This window comes from Schistocerca americana, chromosome 10 (assembly GCF_021461395.2).
Source record: "Schistocerca americana isolate TAMUIC-IGC-003095 chromosome 10, iqSchAmer2.1, whole genome shotgun sequence".
In the NCBI taxonomy this organism is placed as follows: domain Eukaryota; kingdom Metazoa; phylum Arthropoda; class Insecta; order Orthoptera; family Acrididae; genus Schistocerca; species Schistocerca americana.
The window spans coordinates 24,704,691-24,721,395 of record NC_060128.1 but is presented as its reverse complement, the minus strand read 5'-3'; positions in this window follow the sequence as shown (position 1 = coordinate 24,721,395).

Below are 16,705 nucleotides of genomic sequence, written 5' to 3'. Positions count from 1 at the left end.
TTCTTATTGACGATAAAACACACAAATTGCATCGGAATTAAATAGAAAAAGCACAATGCCGACTTAAGTACAAGAAGACTGACTCTTCTTACTGACTATGCTTTGAACCATTCCTGCGACACAAGTTAGAGATTCCGATGCTTCACTTCAGGTTTACAGTATCCCTCGGACCTTCTTATTGACGATGAAACACAGAAATTACATCGGAATTAAATACAAAAGGCACAATGCCGACTTAAGTACGTGTAGACTGACTTTTCCTACTGTCTATGTTTTGAACCATTCCTGTGGCACTAGTTATTGATTCCGATGGTTTATTTCAGGTTTATTGTATCCCTTGGACCATCTTATTTGCGATGATACACAGAAATTGCATCCGAATTAAATCCAAAAGGCACAATGCCGACTTAAGTACAAGAAGACTGACTCTTCTTACTGACCATGTTTTGAACCATTCCTGTGACACTAGTTATAGATTCCGATGCTTCAACTCAGGTTTACTGTATCCCTCTGACCTTCTTATTGTCGATGAAACACAGAAATTGCATCGTAATTAAATAGGAAAGGCACAATATCCACTTAACTACAAGAAGACTGACTCTTCTAACTGACTATGTTTTGAACCATTCCTGTGACACTAGTTATAGATTCCGATGCTTAACTTCAGGATTACTGTATCCCACTGACCTTCTTAGTGACGATCAAACACAGGAATTGCATCGGAATTAAATACAAAAGGCACAATGCCGACTTAAGTACATGAAGACTGACTCTTCTTACTGACTATGTTTGAACCATTCCTGTGACACTAGTTTTAGATTCCGATGCTTCACTCTAGGTTTACTGTATCCCTTGGACATTCTTATAGACGATTAAACACAGAAATTGCATCGGAATTAAATACAAAAAGCACAATGCCGACTTAAGTACAAGAAGACTGACTCTGCTTACTGTCTATGTTTTGAACCATTCCTGTGATACTAGTTTTAAAACTAGATGCTTCACTTCTGGTTTACTGAATCCCTTGGACCTTCTTATTGACGATGAAACACAGAAATTGCATCGGAATTTAATACAAAAGGCACAATGCTGACTTAAGTACAACAAGACTTACTCATCTTACTGTCTATGCTTTGAACCATTCCTGTGACACCAAATACAGATTCCTATGCATCACTCCAGGTTTACTGTATACCTTGGACCTTCTTATTGACGATGAAACACAGAAATTGCATCGGAATTAAATACAAAAGCTTAATGCCGACTTAAGTACAAGAAGACGGGCCCTTCTTACTGACTATGTTTGGAACCATTCCTGTGACACTAGTTATAGATTCCGATGCTTAACTTCAGGATTACTGTATCTCACTGACCTTCTTAGTGACGATGAAACACAGAAATTGCATCGGAATTAAATACAAAAGGCACAATGCCGAGTTAAGTACAACAAGACTGACTCTTCTTACTGACTATGATTTGAACATTCCTGTGACACTAGTTACAGATTCCGATGCTTCACTCCAGGATTACTGTATACCTTGGACCTTCTTGTTGCCGATGAAACACAGAAATTGCATCGGAATTAAGTACAAAAGCACAATACCGAAAAAGTACAAGAAGACGGACTCTTCTTACTGACTATGTTTTAAAACATTCCTGTGATACTAGTTTTAGATTTCGATGCTTCACTTCAGGTTTACTGTATCCCTTGGACCCTCTTATCTACGATGAAACACAGAAGCTGCATCGGAATTTAATACAATAGGCACAATGCCGACTTACGTACAACAAGACTGACTCATCTTACTGTCTATGTTTTGAACCATTCCTGTGACACTAGTTACGGATTCCGATGCTTCACTCCAGGTTTACTGTATATCTTGGACCTTCTTGTTGACGATGAAACACAGAAATTGCATCGGAATTAAATACAAAAGCACAATACCGACTAAGTACAAGAAGACGGACTCTTCTTACTGACTATGTTTTGAACCATTCCTGTGACACTAGTTTTTTATTCCGATGCTTCACTTGAGGTTTACTGAATCCCTCGGACCTACTTATGAACGATGAAACACAGAAATTGCATCGGAATGAAATACAAAAGGCTCAATGCCGACTTAAGTACAAGAAGACTGACTCCTCCATCTCTCTATGTTTTGAACCATTCCTGTGACACTAGTTAGAGGATCCGATGCTTCACTTCAGTTTTACTGTATCCCTCTGACCTTCTTATTGACGATGAAATACAGAAATTGCATCGGAATTAGATACAAAAGGCACAATGCCGACTTAAGTACAAGTAGACCGACTCTTCTTACTGACTATGTTTTGAACCATTCCTGTGACACTAGTTATAGATTCCGATGCTTCACTTCAGGTTTACTGTATCCCTCTGACCATCTTATTGACGATGAAACACAGAAATTGCATCGGAATTAAATAGAAAGGGCACAATATCGACTTAAGTACAAGAAGACTGACTCTTCCTACTGTCTATGTTTTGTACCATTCCTCTGACACTAGTTATAGATTGCGATGCTTCACTTCAGGTTTACTGTATCCCTTATACCTTCTTATTAATGATGAAACACACAAATTGCATCGGAATTAAATACAAAAGGTACAATGCCGACTTAAGTACAAGAAGACTGACTCTTCTTACTGACTGTGTTTTGAACCATTCCTGTGACACTAGTTATAGATTCCGATGCTTCACTCTAGGTTTACTGTATCCCTTGGACATTCTTATTGTCGATAAAACACAGAAATTGCATCGGAATTAAATAGAAAAAGCACAATGCCGACTTAAGTACAAGAAGACTGACTCTTCTTACTGACTATGCTTTGAACCATTCCTGTGACACAAGTTAGAGATTCCGATGCTTCACTTCAGGTTTACAGTATCCCTCGGCCCTTCTTATTGACGATGAAACACAGAAATTTTATCGGAATTAAATACAAAAGGCACAATGCCGACTTAAGTACGTGTAGACTGACTTTTCCTACTGTCTATGTTTTGAACCACTCCTGTGGCACTAGTTATTGATTCCGATGGTTCATTTCAGGTTTACTGTATCCCTTGGACCATCTTATTGGCGATGAAACACAGAAATTGCATCGGAATTAGATACAAAAGGCACAATGCCGCCTTAAGTACAAGAAGACTGACTCTTCTTACTGACCATGTTTTGAACCATTCCTGTGACACTAGTTTTAGATTCCGATGCTTCACTCTAGGTTTACTGTATCCCTTTGACATTCTTATTGACGATTAAACACAGAAATTGCATCGGAAATAAATACAAAAGGCACAATGCCGACTTAAGTACAAGAAGACTGACTCTTCTTACTGACTATGTTTTGAACCATTCCTGTGACACTAGTTACAGATTCCGATGCTTCACTCCAGGTTTACTGTATACCTTCGACCTTCTTGTTGCCGATGAAACACAGAAATTGCATCGGAATTAGATACAAAAGCACAATACCGACTAAGTACAAGAAGACGGACTCTTCTTACTGACTATGTTTTGAACAATTCCTGTGATACTAGTTTTAGATTTCGATGCTTCACTTCAGGTTTACTGTATCCCTTGGACCCTCTTATCTTTGATGAAACACAGAAGTTGCATCGGAATTTAATACAATAGGCACAATGCCGACTTACGTACAACAACACTGACTCATCTTACTGTCTATGTTTTGAATCATTCCTGTGACACTAGTTACAGATTCCGATGCTTCACTCCAGGTTTACTGTATACCTTGGACCTTCTTGTTGACGATGAAACACAGAAATTGCATCGGAATTAAATACATAAGCACAATACCGACTAAGTACAAGAAGACGGACTCTTCTTACTGACTATGTTTTGAACCATTCCTGTGACACCAGTTTTTTATTCCGATGCTTCACTTGAGGTTAACTGAATCCCTCGGACCTACTTATGGACGATGAAACACAGAAATTGCATCGGAATGAAATACAAAAGACTCAACGCCGACTTAAGTACAAGAAGACTGACTCTTCCATCTCTCTATGTTTTGAACCATTAATGTGACACTAGTTAGAGAATCCGATGCTTCACTTCAGTTTTACTGTATCCCTCTGACCTTCTTATTGACGATGAAGTACAGAAATTGCATCGGAATTAGATACAAAAGGCACAATGCCGACTTAAGTACAAGTAGACCGCCTCTTCTTACTGACTATGTTTTGAACCATTCCTGTGACACTAGTAATAGATTCCGATGCTTCACTTCAGGTTTACTGTATCCCTCTGACCATCTTATTGACGATGAAACACAGAAATTGCATCGGAATTAAATAGAAAAGGCACAATATCGACTTAAGTACAAGAAGACTGACTGTTCCTACTGTCTATGTTTTGAACCATTCCTGTGACACTAGTTATAGATTGCGATGCTTCACTTCAGGTTTACTGTATCCCTTATACCTTCTTATTAATGATGAAACACACAAATTGCATCGGAACTAAATACAAAAGGCACAATGCCGACTTAAGTACAAGAAGACTGACTCTTCTTACTGACTGTGTTTTGAACCATTCCTGTGACACTAGTTATAGATTCCGATGCTTCACTCTAGGTTTACTGTATACCTTGGACATTCTTATTGACGATTAAACACAGAAATTGCATCGGAATTAAGTAAAAAAAGCACAATGCCGACTTAAGTATAAGAAGACTGACTCTGCTTACTGTCTATGTTTCGAACCATTCCTGTGATACTAGTTTTAGATTTCGATGCTTCACTTCAGGTTTACTGTATCCCTTGGACCTTCCTATTGACGAAGAGACAAAGACGTCGCATCGGTATTAAATAGAAAAAGCACAATGATGACTTAAGTACAAGAAGACTGACTCATCTTACTCTCTATGTTTTTAACCATTCCTGTGACACTAGTTTTTTATTTCGATGCTTCACTTGAGGTTTACTGTATCCTTCGGACCTTCTTTTATACGATGAAACACAGACATTGCATCGAAATAAAATACAAAAGGCACAATGCCGACTTAGGTACAGGAAGACAGAATCTTCCAACCCTCTATGATTTGAACCATTCCTGTGACACTAGTTATAGATTCCGATGCTTCACTTCAGGTTTACTGTATCCCTCTGACCTTCTTATTGACGGTGAGACACAGACATTGCATCGGAATTAAATAGAAAAGGCACAATACCGACTTAAGTACAAGAAGACTGACTCTTCTTACTGACTATGTTTTGAACCATTCCTGTGACACTAGTTATAGATTCCGATGCTTCACTTCGGGTTTACTGTATCCCTTGGACCCTCTTATTGACGACGAAGCACAGAAATTGCATCGGAATTAAATACATTAGGCACAATGCCGACTAAAGTACAAGAAGACTGACTCTTCCTACTGTCTATGCTTTGATATATTCCTGTGACACTAGTCATAGATTCCGATGCTTCACTTCGGGTTTACTGTATCCCTTGGACCATCGTATTGACGATGAAACACAGAAATTGCATCGGAATTAAATACAAAATTCACAATACCGACTTAAGTACAAGAAGACTGACTTTTCATACTGACTATGTTTTGAACCATTCCTGTGACACTAGTTATAGATTCCGATGCTTCACTTCAGGTTTACTGTATCCCTTGGACCTTTTTATTGACGATGAAGCACAGAAATTGCATCGGAATTAAATACATTAGGCACAATGCCGACTTAAGTACAAGAGGACTGACTCCTCCTACTGTCTATGTTTTGAACCATTCCTCTGACACTAGTTATAGATTCCGATGCTTCACTCCAGGTTTACTGTATCCCTTAGACCTTCATATTGACGATGTAGCACAGAAATTGCATCGGAAGTAAATACAAAAGGTACAATGCCGACTTAATTACAAGAATTCCGACTCTTCTTACTGACTATGTTTTCAACCATTCCTGTGACACTAGTTATAGATTCCGATGCTTCACTTCATGATTACTGTATCCCTCTGACCTTCTTCTTGACGATTAAAACACAGAAATTACATTGGAATTAAATACAAAAGGCACAATGCCGACTTAAGTACAAGAAGACTAACTCTTCGAAATGTCTATGTTTTGAAACATTCCTGTGACACTAGTTATAGATTCCAATGCTTCACTTCAGATTTACTGTATCCCTCTGACGTTCTTATTGACGATGAAACACAGAAATTGCATCGGAATTAAATAGAAAAGGCACAATATCGACTTAAGTACAAGAAGACTGACTCTTCCTACTGTCTATGTTTTGTACCATTCCTCTGACACTAGTTATAGATTGCGATGCTTCACTTCAGGTTTACTGTATCCCTTATACCTTCTTATTAATGATGAAACACACAAATTGCATCGGAATTAAATACAAAAGGCACAATGCCGACTTAAGTACAAGAAGACTGACTCTTCTTACTGACTGTGCTTTGAACCATTCCTGTGACACTAGTTATAGATTCCGATGCTTCACTCTAGGTTTACTGTATCCCTTGGACATTCTTATTGTCGATAAAACACACAAATTGCATCGGAATTAAATAGAAAATGCACAATGCCGACTTAAGTACAAGAAGACTGACTCTTCTTACTGACTATGCTTTGAACCATTCCTGTGACACAAGTTAGAGATTCCGATGCTTCACTTCAGGTTTACAGTATCCTTCGGCCCTTCTTATTGACGATGAAACACAGAAATTTTATCGGAATTAAATACAAAAGGCACAATGCCGACTTAAGTACGTGTAGACTGACTTTTCCTACTGTCTATGTTTTGAACCACTCCTCTGGCACTAGTTATTGATTCCGATGGTTCATTTCAGGTTTACTGTATCCCTTGGACCATCTTATTGGCGATGAAACACAGAAATTGCATCGGAATTAAATACAAAAGGCACAATGCCGACTTAAGTACAAGAAGACTGACTCTTCTTACTGACCATGTTTGAACCATTCCTGTGACACTAGTTTTAGATTCCGATGCTTCACTCCAGGTTTACTGTATCCCTTTGACATTCTTATTGACGATTAAACACAGAAATTGCATCGGAAGTAAATACAAAAGGCACAATGGCGACTTAAGTACAAGAAGACTGACTCTTCTTACTTACTATGTTTTGAACCATTCCTGTGACACTAGTTACAGATTCCGATGCTTCACTCCAGGTTTACTGTATACCTTCGACCTTCTTGTTGCCGATGAAACACAGAAATTGCATCGGAATTAGATACAAAAGCACAATACCGACTAAGTACAAGAAGACGGACTCTTCTTACTGACTATGTTTTGAACCATTCCTGTGATACTAGTTTTAGATTTCGATGCTTCACTTCAGGTTTACTGTATCCCTTGGACCCTCTTATCTTTGATGAAACACAGAAGTTGCATCGGAATTTAATACAATAGGCACAATGCCGACTTACGTACAACAAGACTGACTCATCTTACTGTCTATGTTTTGAACCATTCCTGTGACACTAGTTACAGATTCCGATGCTTCACTCCAGGTTTACTGTTTACCTTGGACCTTTTTGTTGACGATGAAACACAGAAATTGCATCGGAATTAAATACAAAAGCACAATACCGACTAAGTACAAGAAGACGGACTCTTCTTACTGACTATGTTTTGAACCATTCCTGTGACACTAGTTTTTTATTCCGATGCTTCACTTGAGGTTAACTGAATCCCTCGGACCTACTTATGGACGATCAAACACAGAAATTGCATCGGAATGAAATACAGAAGGCACAATGCCGACTTAAGTACAAGAAGACTGACTCTTCTTACTCTCTATGTTTTTAACGATTCCTGTGACACTAGTTTTTTATTTCGATGCTTCACTTGAGGTTTACTGTATCCTTCGGACCATCTTTTATACGATGAAACACAGAAATTGCATCGAAATAAAATACAAAAGGCACAATGCCGACTTAGGTACAGGAAGACTGAATCTTCCAACCCTCTATGATTTGAACCATTCCTGTGACACTAGTTATAGATTCCGATGCTTCACTTCAGGTTTACTGTATCCCTCTGACCTTCTTATTGACGGTGAGACACAGAAATTGCATCGGAATTAAATAGAAAAGGCACAATACCGACTTAAGTACAAGAAGACTGACTCTTCTTACTGACTATGTTTTGAACCATTCCTGTGACACTAGTTATAGATTCCGATGCTTCACTTCGGGTTTACTGTATCCCTTGGACCCTCTTATTGACGACGAAGCACAGAAATTGCATCGGAATTAAATACATTAGGCACAATGCCGACTTAAGTACAAGAAGACTGACTCTTCCTACTGTCAATGCTTTGATCCATTCCTGTGACACTAGTTATAGATTCCGATGCTTCACTCCAGGTTTACTGTACCCCTTAGACCTTCATATACACGATGTAACACAGAAATTGCATCGGAAGTAAATACAAAAGGTACAATGCCGACTTAATTACAAGAAGACCGACTCTTCTTACTGACTATGTTTTCAACCATTCCTGTGACACTAGTTATAGATTCCGATGCTTCACTTCATGTTTACTGTATCCCTCTGACCTTCTTCTTGACGATTAAAACACAGAAATTACATTGGAATTAAATACAAAAGGCACAATGCCGACTTAAGTACAAGAAGACTACCTCTTCGTAATGTCTATGTTTTGAACCATTCCTGTGACACTAGTTATAGATTCCAATGCTTCACTTCTGATTTACTGTATCCCTCTGACGTTCTTATTGACGATGAAACACAGAAATTGCATCGGAATTAAATACAAAAGGCACAATGGCGAATTAAGTACAAAAAGATTGACTCTTCCTACTGTCTATGTTTTGAACCATTCCTGTGACACTAGTTATAGATTCCGATGCTTCACTCTAGGTTTACTGTATCCTTTGGACCTTCTTATTGACGATGAAACACAGAAATTGCATCGGAATTAAATACAAAAGGCACAATGCCGACTTATGTACAAGAAGACTGACTCTTCCAACTGTCTATGTTTTGAACCATTCGTGTGACACTAGTTATAGATTCCGATGCTTCACTTCAGCTTTACTGTATCCCTCTGACCTTCTTATTGACGATGAAACACAGAAATTGCATCGGAAATAAAAAGGAAAGGCACAATGCCGACTTAACCACAAGAAGACTGACTCTTCTTACTGACTATGATTTGAACCATTCCTGTGACACTAGTTATAGATTCCGACGCTTCACTTCGGGTTTACTGTATCCCTTGGACCATCTTATTGACGACGAAGCACAGAAATTGCATCGGAATTAAATACATTAGGCACAATGCCGACTTAAGTACAAGAGGACTGAATCTTCCAACCCTCTATGATTTGAACCATTCCTGTGACACTAGTTATAGATTCCGACGCTTCACTTCAGGTTTACTGTATCCCTCTGACCTTCTTATTGACGGTGAGACACAGAAATTGCATCGGAATTAAATAGAAAAGGCACAATACCGACTTAAGTACAAGAAGACTGACTCCTCTTACTGACTATGTTTTGAACCATTCCTGTGACACTAGTTATAGATTCCGACGCTTCACTTCAGGTTTACTGTATCCCTCTGACCTTCTTATTGACGGTGAGACACAGAAATTGCATCGGAATTAAATAGAAAAGGCACAATACCGACTTAAGTACAAGAAGACTGACTCCTCTTACTGACTATGTTTTGAACCATTCCTGTGACACTAGTCATAGATTCCGATGCTTCACTTCGGGTTTACTGTATCCCTTGGACCATCTTATTGACGATGAAACACAGAAATTGCATCGGAATTAAATACAAAATTCACAATACCGACTTAAGTACAAGAAGACTGACTCTTCTTACTGATTATGTTTTGAACCATTCCTGTGACACTAGTTATAGATTCCAATGCTTCACTTCATTTTTACTGTATCCCTCTGACGTTCTTATTGACGATGAAACACAGAAATTGCATCGGAATTAAATACAAAAGGCACAATGCCGAATTAAGTACAAAAAGATTGACTCTTCCTACTGTCTATGTTTTGAACCATTCCTGTGACACTATTTATAGATTCCGATGCTTCACTCTATGTTTACTGTATCCTTTGGACCTTCTTATTGACGATGAAACACAGAAATTGCATCCGAATTAAATAAAAAAAGCACAGTGCCGATTTAAGTAAAAGAAGACTGACTCTTTTTACTGACAATGTTTTGAACCATTCCTGTGACATAGTTATAGAATCCGATGCTTTACTTCAGGTTTACCGTATTCCTTGGACCTTCCTATTGACGATGAGACACAGAAATCGAATCGGAAGTAAATAGAAAAAGCACAATGAAGACTTAAGTACAAGAAGACTGACTCTTCTTACTGACTTTGTTTTGAACCATTCCTGTGACACTAGTTATAGATTCCGATGCTTCACTTTAGGTTTTCCGTATCCCTCTGACCTTCTTATTGACGATGAAATACGGAAATTGCATCGGAATTAAATACAAAAGGCACAATGCCGACTTAAGTACATGTAGACTGACTTTTCCTACTGTCTATGTTTTGAACCATTCCTGTGACACTAGTTATAGATTCCGATGCTTAACTTCAGGAGTACTGTATCCCACTGACCTTCTTAGTGATGATGAAACACAGAAATTGCATCGGAATTAAATACAAAAAGCACAATGCCGACTAAAGTACAAGAATACTGACTCATCTTACTGTCTATGTTTTGAACCGTCCCTCTGACACTAGTTGTAGATTCCGATGCTTCACTCCAGGTTTACTGTATCCCTTGGACCTTCGTATTGACGATGAAACACAGAAATTGCATCGGAAATAAATTAAAAAGGCACAATGCCGACTTAACTACAAGAAGACTGACTCTTCTTACTGACTATGATTTGAACCATTCCTGTGACACTAGTTATAGATTCCGATGCTTCACTCCAGGTTTACTGTATCCCTTGGACCTTCATATTGACGATGTAACACAGAAATTGCATCGGAATTAAATAAATTAGGCACAATGCCGACTTAAGTACAAGAGGACTGACTCCTCCTACTGTCTATGTTTTGAACCATTCCTGTGACACTAGTTATAGATTCCGATGCTTCACTCCAGGTTTACTGTATCCCTTAGACCTTCATATTGACGATGTAACACAGAAATTGCATCGGAAGTAAATACAAAAGGTACAATGCCGACTTAATTACAAGAAGACCGACTCTTCTTACTGACTATGTTTTCAACCATTCCTGTGACACTAGTTATAGATTCCGATGCTTCACTTCATGTTTACTGTATCCCTCTGACCTTCTTCTTGACGATTAAAACACAGAAATTACATTGGAATTAAATACAAAAGGCACAATGCCGACTTAAGTACAAGAAGACTAACTCTTCGTAATGTCTATGTTTTGAACCATTCCTGTGACACTAGTTATATATTCCAATGCTTCACTTCAGATTTACTGTATCCCTCTGACGTTCTTATTGACGATGAAACACAGAAATTGCATCGGAATTAAATACAAAAGGCACAATGGCGAATTAAGTACAAAAAGATTGACTCTTCCTACTGTCTATGTTTTGAACCATTCCTGTGACACTAGTTATAGATTCCGATGCTTCACTCTAGGTTTACTGTATCCTTTGGACCTTCTTATTGACGATGAAGCACAGAAATTGCATCGGAATTAAATACAAAAGGCAGAATGCCGACTTATGTACAAGAAGACTGACTCTTCCAACTGTCTATGTTTTGAACCATTCGTGTGACACTAGTTATAGATTCCGATGCTTCACTTCAGCTTTACTGTATCCCTCTGACCATCTTATTGACGATGAAACACAGAAATTGCATCGGAAATAAAAAGGAAAGGCACAATGCCGACTTAACCACAAGAAGACTGACTCTTCTTACTGACTATGATTTGAACCATTCCTGTGACACTAGTTATAGATTCCGACGCTTCACTTCGGGTTTACTGTATCCCTTGGACCATCTTATTGACGACGAAGCACAGAATTTGCATCGGAATTAAATACATTAGGCACAATGCCGACTTAAGTTCAAGAGGACTGAATCTTCCAACCCTCTATGATTTGAACCATTCCTGTGACACTAGTTATAGATTCCGACGCTTCACTTCAGGGTTACTGTATCCCTCTGACCTTCTTATTGACGGTGAGACACAGAAATTGCATCGGAATTAAATAGAAAAGGCACAATACCGACTTAAGTACAAGAAGACTGACTCCTCTTACTGACTATGTTTTGAACCATTCCTGTGACACTAGTTATAGATTCCAATACTTCACTTCGGGTTTACTGTATCCCTTGGACCTTCTTATTGACGACGAAGCACAGAAAATGCATCGGAATTAAATACATTAGGCATAATGCCGACATAAGTACAAGATGACTGACTCTTCCTACTGTCTATGCTTTGATCCATTCCTGTGACACTAGTCATAGATTCCGATGCTTCACTTCGGGTTTACTGTATCCCTTGGACCATCTTATTGACGATGAAACACAGAAATTGCATCGGAATTAAATACAAAATTCACAATACCGACTTAAGTACAAGAAGACTGACTCTTCTTACTGATTATGTTTTGAACCATTCCTGTGACACTAGTTATAGATTCCAATGCTTCACTTCAGATTTACTGTATCCCTCTGACGTTCTTATTGACGATGAAACACAGAAATTGCATCGGAATTAAATAAAAAAGGCACAATGCCGAATTAAGTACAAAAAGATTGACTCTTCCTACTGTCTATGTTTTGAACCATTCCTGTGACACTAGTTATAGATTCCGATGCTTCACTCTAGGTTTACTGTATCCTTTGGACCTTCTTATTGACGATGAAACACAGAAATTGCATCCGAATTAAATAAAAAAAGCACAGTGCCGATTTAAGTACAAGGAGACTGACTCTTTTTACTGACAATGTTTTGAACCATTCCTGTGACATAGTTATAGAATCCGATGCTTTACTTCAGGTTTACCGTATTCCTTGGACCTTCCTATTGACGATGAGACACAGAAATCGAATCGGAAGTAAATAGAAAGAGCACAATGAAGACTTAAGTACAAGAAGACTGACTCTTCTTACTGACTATGTTTTAAACCATTCCTGTGACACTAGTTATAGATTCCGATGCTTCACTTTAGGTTTTCCGTATCCCTCTGACCTTCTTATTGACGATGAAATACGGAAATTGCATCGGAATTAAATACAAAAGGCACAATGCCGACTTAAGTACATGTAGACTGACTTTTCCTACTGTCTATGTTTTGAACCATTCCTGTGACACTAGTTATAGATTCCGATGCTTAACTTCAGGAGTACTGTATCCCACTGACCTTCGTAGTGATGATGAAACACAGAAATTGCATCGGAATTAAATACAAAAAGCACAATGCCGACTAAAGTACAAGAATACTGACTCATCTTACTGTCTATGTTTTGAACCGTCCCTCTGACACTAGTTATAGATTCCGATGCTTCACTCCGGGTTTACTGTATCCCTTGGACCTTCGTATTGACGATGAAACACAGAAATTGCATCGGAATTAAATTGAAAAGGCACAATGCCGACTTAACTACAAGAAGACTGACTCTTCTTACTGACTATGATTTGAACCATTCCTGTGACACTAGTTATAGATTCCGATGCTTCACTCCATTTTTACTGTATCCCTTGGACCTTCATATTGACGATGTAACACAGAAATTGCATCGGAATTAAATACATTAGGCACAATGCCGACTTAAGTACAAGAGGACTGACTCCTCCTACTGTCTATGTTTTGAACCATTCCTGTGACACTAGTTATAGATTCCGATGCTTCACTCCAGGTTTACTGTATCCCTTAGACCTTCATATTGACGATGTAACACAGAAATTGCATCGGAAGTAAATACAAAAGGTACTATGCCGACTTAATTACAAGAAGACCGACTCTTCTTACTGACTATGTTTTCAACCATTCCTGTGACACTAGTTATAGATTCCGATGCTTCACTTCATGTTTACTGTATCCCTCTGACCTTCTTCTTGACGATTAAAACACAGAAATTACATTGGAATTAAATACAAAAGGCACAATGCCGACTTAAGTACAAGAAGACTAACTCTTCGTAATGTCTATGTTTTGAACCATTCCTGTGACACTAGTTATAGATTCCAATGCTTCACTTCAGATTTACTGTATCCCTCTGACGTTCTTATTGACGATGAAACACAGAAATTGCATCGGAATTAAATACAAAAGGCACAATGGCGAATTAAGTACAAAAAGATTGACTCTTCCTACTGTCTATGTTTTGAACCATTCCTGTGACACTAGTTATAGATTCCGATGCTTCACTCTAGGTTTACTGTATCCTTTGGACCTTCTTATTGACGATGAAACACAGATATTGCATCGGAATTAAATACAAAAGGCACAATGCCGACATTATGTACAAGAAGACTGACTCTTCCAACTGTCTATGTTTTGAACCATTCGTGTGACACTAGTTACAGATTCCGATGCTTCACTTCAGCTTTACTGTATCCCTCTGACCTTCTTATTGACGATGAAACACAGAAATTGCATCGGAAATAAAAAGGAAAGGCACAATGCCGACTTAACCACAAGAAGACTGACTCTTCTTACTGACTATGATTTGAACCATTCCTGTGACACTAGTTATAGATTCCGACGCTTCACTTCGGGTTTACTGTATCCCTTGGACCATCTTATTGACGACGAAGCACAGAAATTGCATCGGAATTAAATACATTAGGCACAATGCCGACTTAAGTACAAGAGGACTGAATCTTCCAACCCTCTATGATTTGAACCATTCCTGTGACACTAGTTATAGATTCCGACGCTTCACTTCAGGTTTACTGTAACCCTCTGACCTTCTTATTGACGGTGAGACACAGAAATTGCATCGGAATTAAATAGAAAAGGCACAATACCGACTTAAGTACAAGAAGACTGACTCCTCTTACTGACTATGTTTTGAACCATTCCTGTGACACTAGTTATAGATTCCAATACTTCACTTCGGGTTTACTGTATCCCTTGGACCTTCTTATTGACGACGAAGCACAGAAATTGCATCGGAATTAAATACATTAGGCATAATGCCGACTTAAGTACAAGATGACTGACTCTTCCTACTGTCTATGCTTTGATCCATTCCTGTGACACTTGTCATAGATTCCGATGCTTCACTTCGGGTTTACTGTATCCCATGGACCATCTTATTGACGATGAAACACAGAAATTGCATCGGAATTAAATACAAAATTCACAATACCGACTTAAGTACAAGAAGACTGACTCTTCTTACTGATTATGTTTTGAACCATTCCTGTGACACTAGTTATAGATTCCAATGCTTCACTTCAGATTTACTGTATCCCTCTGACGTTCTTATAGACGATGAAACACAGAAATTGCATCGGAATTAAATACAAAAGGCACAATGCCGAATTAAGTACAAAAAGATTGACTCTTCCTACTGTCTATGTTTTGAACCATTCCTGTGACACTAGTTATAGATTCCGATGCTTCACTCTAGGTTTACTGTATCCTTTGGACCTTCTTATTGACGATGAAACACAGAAATTGCATCCGAATTAAATAAAAAAAGCACAGTGCCGATTTAAGTACAAGAAGACTGACTCTTCTTACTGACTATGTTTTGAACCATTCCTGTGACACTAGTTATAGATTCCGATGCTTCACTTTAGGTTTTCCGTATCCCTCTGACCTTCTTATTGACGATGAAATACGGAAATTGCATCGGAATTAAATACAAAAGGCACAATGCCGACTTAAGTACATGTAGACTGACTTTTCCTACTGTCTATGTTTTGAACCATTCCTGTGACACTAGTTTTAGATTCCGATGCTTAACTTCAGGAGTACTGTATCCCACTGACCTTCTTAGTGATGATGAAACACAGAAATTGCATCGGAATTAAATACAAAAAGCACAATGCCGACTAAAGTACAAGAATACTGACTCATCTTACTGTCTATGTTTTGAACCGTCCCTCTGACACTAGTTATAGATTCCGATGCTTCACTCCAGGTTTACTGTATCCCTTGGACCTTCGTATTGACGATGAAACACAGAAATTGCATCGGAATTAAATTGAAAAGGCACAATGCCGACTTAACTAGAAGAAGACTGACTCTTCTTACTGACTATGATTTGAACCATTCCTGTGACACTAGTTATAGATTCCGATGCTTCACTCCAGGTTTACTGTATCCCTTGGACATTCTTATTGACGATGAAACACAGAAATTGCATCGGAATTAAATAGAAAATGCACTATGCCGTCTTAAGAACAAGATAACAGACTCATCTTACTTTCTATGGTTTCAACCGTCCCTGTGACACTAGTTATGGATCCCGATGCTTCACTCCAGGTTTACTGTATTCCTTGGACCTTCTTATTGACGATGAAACACAGAAACTGCATCGGAATTAAATACAAAAAGCACAATGCCGATTTAAGTACAAGAAGACTGACTCTTCTTACTGACTATGTTTTGAACCATTCCTGTGACACTAGTTATAGATTCCGATGCTTCACTTCAGGTTTACTGTATCCCTTGGACCCTCTTATTGACGATGAAACACAGAAATTGCATCA